Source organism: Hipposideros armiger, unplaced genomic scaffold (genome assembly GCF_001890085.2).
Source record: "Hipposideros armiger isolate ML-2016 unplaced genomic scaffold, ASM189008v1 scaffold_303, whole genome shotgun sequence".
NCBI lineage: Eukaryota > Metazoa > Chordata > Mammalia > Chiroptera > Hipposideridae > Hipposideros > Hipposideros armiger.
The window spans coordinates 979245-984444 of record NW_017731653.1 but is presented as its reverse complement, the minus strand read 5'-3'; the positions used below and the strand labels follow the sequence as shown (position 1 = coordinate 984444).

Below are 5200 nucleotides of genomic sequence, written 5' to 3'. Positions count from 1 at the left end.
CACCAGCTTCTGGACAGCAGCTCACTGCAGCTGCTGGCCGCTCATGCTGGCTGCTGGCTATACACCATAGCCCATGGCAACCCACTGCAGCAGGGGCTGCAGCCTATGCCGTCGCCGTCGACTCACGGCAGCCCAGCTCCAGGGTGAGCTGTTGTTAAGCATCTTAGCTGTAGAGGGCAGTGTCACTGGCCCTCATATGTGGGGTCCGAACCAGGGCTCTCTGGCATCCGAAGCCAGCTCTTAACCAACGCGCCACTTGGCTGGCCCAGAAAGAATATTTTAAGAAATATTTGATGAAAAACATTATTCTACACATTCAAGAAACTCAACAAACTCCAAGTAGGAAAAATTCAAACAGATCCACACCTACACACACCATAACGTCACTGTCAAAGGACAAAGACAAAAAGTGAATCTTTTTTTTTTTTAAGATTTTATTGGGGAATTGGGGAAGGGAAACATTGTGTTATTCCAGGATCCATCAGCTCCAAGCCAAGTTGTTGTCCTTCAATCCTAGTTGTGGAGGGTGCAAGCTCAGCTCCAAGTCCAGTCGCTGCTTTCAATCTAGTTGCGGGGGGTTGCAGCCCACCATCTCATGTGGGAGTCAAACTGAACCAGCAAACTTGTTGTTAAGAGCACACACTCTAACCAACTGAGCCACCTGGCTGGCCCCAAAAAGTGAATCTCGAAAGCAACAAAAGAGAAGTGATTCATCATGTACAAGGTATCCTCAATACAACTTCTCATTAGAAACCATGGAAGCCAGAAGTTGTAGGGTGACATATTCAAAGTACTGGAAGAAAAAGACTGTCAGCCAAAAATTCTATACCCACCAAAGCTACTCTTCAGAAATGAAGGCAAGGCAAAATTAAGACAATCCCAAATAAACAAAAATGTAAAAAATTCATCACTAGCAAACCGGTCCTACAATAAATATTAAATAGAATCCTTTAGGCTGAAGTGAAAGGACAATAGACAGTAACTCTAATCCACATGAACAAATAAAGAGCACCAGTACATTTAGCTACATAGGTAAATATAAAAGACAGTGTAAAAGTAATTTTTGTTTGTAACTCTCTTTTCTCCTATTGTACATATAAGACAATTGTATAAAACAATAATTATAAATCAATGTTGATGGGCATACAATATAGAAAGATGTAATTTCTATGATGACAGCACAAGAGAGGAAGGAAATAAACCTGTATAGGAGCAAACCTTTTGTATGCTATGGAAATTAAGATGGTGTTAATGTAAACTAGATTGTTATAAGTTAACATCTTAATTGTAATCCTTAAGGAAAACACTAAGAAAATAACTCACAAAATATAAAAGGATAAAAAAGGGTTAAAATGGCATAGAATATGTCCACTTAACACAAAAGAGGGCAGTAATGATGGAATCACAAGAAATAAAAAAAAATAAAATAGAAAAATGGCAGACAAGTAATAATTTACTAGTAACTATATTAAATATAAATGGCATTTTAAAGTCTAGATTGGGCAGCCTACTGAATGGGAGAAGATATTTGCCAACAATGTATCTGATAAGGGGTTAAAATCCAAATTTTATAAAACACTCATTCAACTCAACACCAAAAAAAGCAAACAACCCAATTAAAAAATGGGCAGAGGATATGAAGAGGCATTTCTCTAAAGAGGACATACAGATGGGCAACAGGCGTATGAGAAAAAGTTCAACCTCACTAATTATTAGAGAAATGCAAATATAAACCACAATGAGATACCACCTCACTCTGGTCAGAATGGCTATCATCAATAAATCAATAAACAACAAGTGCTGGCGAGGCTGTGGAGAAAAGGGAACCCTGGTGCACTNGCTCAGCTCAGGCTGGACTCGAACCGCTGTTGCTCAGAGCTCAAACTCTTGAGCGAGCTCTTAACCAACTGAGCCACTCGGCCGGCCCTCAGCACCCCTATCTTTTAATTGGAGCATTTAATCCATTCACATTGAAAGAAATTATTGATAGGTAAGTAGTTATTGCCATTTTGTTTTTAAAAAAATTTTTTTGCGTCTTAAAGCAGTCCCTCTAAGACTTCTTGTAATACTGTTTTGGTGGTGATGAACTCCTTTTCCTTGTTTGGGAAGCTCTTTATCTGTCTTTTGATGCTAAATGATAGATTTGCTGGGTAGAGTAATCTTGGTTGTAGGACCTTGCTTTTCATCACTTTGAATGTTTCCTGCCAATTCCTTCTGGCCTACAAAGTTTCTGTTGAGAAATCATCTGACAGTCTTATAGCAGCTCCCTTTTAAGTAACTAACTGCTTTTCTCTTGCTGCTTTTAAGATTCTCTCTTTGTATTTAACTGTTGGCATTTTAATTATGATGTGTCTTAGTTTTGGCCTCTTTGGGTTCATCTTGTTTGGGACTCTCTGCACTTCCTGGGCTTGTATATCTATTTCCTTCACCAGGTTAGGGAAGTTTTCTGTCATTATTTCTTCAAATAGGTTCTCAATTTATTGCTCTCTCTCTCTTCTCCTTCTGGTATACCTATGGTGCAAATGTTGGTATGCTTGATGTTGTCCCAGAGACCCCTTAAACTCTCCTCAGTTTTTTGGATTGTATTTTCTTTTTGCTGTTCTGATTGGGTGTTTTCTGCTACATTGTCTTCCAAATAGCTGGTTCAGTCCTCTGCTTCATCTAATCTACTGTTGAATCCCTGTAATGTATTCTTCATTTCTGTTATTGTATTCCTTATTTCTGACTGGTTCTTTTTCATGTTTTCTATCTCCATTTTTATGTTTCCTATCTATTTTTTTGAAGTTCTCCCTGAGATCACTGACCATCCTTATAACCAGTGTTTGGAACTCTGCATCTGGTAGATTGCTTGTCTCCATTTTGTTTAGTTCTTTTTCTGGAGCTTTGTTCTGTTCTTTTATTTGGGACATGTTTCTTTGTCTCCCATTTTGGCTGCCTCTTTGTGTTTGTTTCTATGTATTAGGTAAAGCTGCTTGGTCTTTCATTCTTAGTAGAGTGGCCTTATATAGTAGGCGTGCTGTGGGGCTCAGTGGCAGTCTTCCTAGTTACTTGAGCCATGCACTCCAGGTGTGTCCTTGTATGGGTTGCATGTGCCCACCTCTTGGGGTTGAACCTTGGTTGATATTTGCATATCAGTGGGAGGGACTGACCCTCAGGCTCATTGATGTGTGGACTGACCATGACTACAGTGGAAGAGTTGTGGTGCAGAGGCTGACCCTACAGAGCAGGCTCTGCCTCAGCAGGGCTCTGGTGCCTTCCCATTCCTCCCTTGGATGTGTCAGTTTTGGAGGTGGCTGGGTGATGCTCCAACTCATTTCGAAGCTGGCCACTGCAGGTGCCAGCCCCATGACCACTTTGGAGGGGATCTGCTGCCACTCAAGTTCAGCTGTAGCCTGTGCCTCACCCGGGGCCACCTGACAGGAGCCACAAAGAAATCCACAGATGGCTGCCAGCTGTGCTGTACTTGGAAGTGCCTCAAGAGACCAAGCTGTGAGCCAATGCTGACTGCCACTAGTACCAGGCTTAGGGCTGTTCAGCCAGAGGTACAGGACACGCTCAAGCCAGATGCCGCTTGTCTAGGTTCTGCAGACCTTTGAGAGACCCTAGGAAAGTCTGCAGCATGAGCTAAGACAGGTGGTTTGTATGAAATAGCCACTGGAAGTGGCTTGGGTGTGCCGGAAAGTTGGGTGGGGCAGGGTCTCGAATCACCAGGGTGTGGTGAATGAACAGTGTTAGCCAGCTTGATGGAGACTCAGATATGGTGCCACTTGCTTCTGCACGCAGGGAAGCGGGGAGGGTTCAAAAAAGAAACAATGGCCTCAACCAGTCCCTCCGTCCAGGAGAAAGCTGTCCCTCCAGCCCTCATCCCAAGCCAGAAAACTCAGTTCCCCAACATGTGTCCCTGCTGTCTTTCCAGCTTCTGCTCCAGTGCTGGAGCTCAGAGCCAGTGAGTCTTTCAGTGTGTAAGTCTGTGCATGATCCTTTTAAGAGGAGTGGCTGGGACTCCAGTCACCCTCTGTCTCACTCAGTCACAATCTCTGCTGGTTTTCACAACCAGAAATTATGGGGACTTCTCTCCCCAGCGCTGGAACCCTGGGCTGGGGTGGGGCTGGGACCTCTCACTCCTCTGGGGTGGGGGTAGGGGAGGAACCCCCACAGCTGAGATATCTTTCCCAATTTTTAATGGTCACACACAGTTGTGGGATAAGCCTGTTCTGTATCCCTGCCCCTCCTACCAGGTGGCTTCTTCTGTAAGTCCTTAGTTGTAGGGCTTTGGTTCAGCAAGATTTTAGGTGATTCTCAATTAATGGTTGTTTTGTAGTTTAGTTGTAATTTTGATATGGTCATGAGAGAAGGTAAGCACTGCATTTACCTACTGTGCCATCTTGAGCAGAAGCTCTATACCAGGGGTCGGCAAACTTTTGAGATGGAAGAGCCAATCCTGTCCCTCGAAGTTTTGTGAGACCTATAAAATAAATGAAATCACCATTATGTGAATAATATCCTTTAAAATTTTTAAAAATTAAACTATGATAGTTTTATTTTCATTTTCAATGTTACTTCAGAGCCACATGTACATACCCAAAGAGCTGCATGTGGCTTGCGAGCTGCAGTTTGCCAATCCCTGCTCTAGACAAAGGCTTTCAATCATCCATTTAAAATATATTCAAAAAAATAAAAGAAACGTTTTCTAAAAAACTAAATGAAAGAGAACAATATCTGACTAAATAGATAAAATTAATAAAAATATAGTCATTATTTGAAAAAGAAAGAACCAAACAGAAATTCTGGTGTTGAAAAGTGTACTAACCAAAATGAAAAATTCCTTAAAAGGGCTCATCAACAGATTTGAGCAGACAAAAAAAAAGAAACAATGAATTTGAAGGCAGGTCAACTGAAATTATCCAGTCTGAGGAACAAGAAAAAAGAATGAGAAAAAATGAACAGAGCTTCAGGGACCTGTGATATGCCATCAAGTGTACCACAGAAGGACAGTAGAGGAGAGAAAGGTACAGAAAGAATTTTTTTTTATATAAGTTATACCCTCTTTTTTTTTTAAGATTTTTATTGGGGAATTGGGGGATGGGAACAGCGCTGGGGTATTTAGGGAAGGGGAACAGACAAGTTGCTGTCCTTTTTGTTCTTCAGTCTAGTTGTGGAGGATGTTGCTTCACTGGCCCAAGTTGGCACCATCATTGCG

General features: G+C 41.9%; 1 long non-coding RNA gene across 1 annotated transcript in view; it reads right to left on the bottom strand.

Annotated features, from left to right (window-relative positions):
• Positions 1 to 4412, bottom strand: part of LOC109391801 (uncharacterized) — a 23399-nt gene extending 18987 nt beyond the window's left edge. Inside the window, exon 1 of the long non-coding RNA XR_002125936.1 lies at positions 4373 to 4412. This is a non-coding gene — a long non-coding RNA (uncharacterized LOC109391801). The remainder of the gene's footprint in view (positions 1 to 4372) is intronic.
• Between the last annotated feature and the right edge of the window lie 788 nt (positions 4413 to 5200).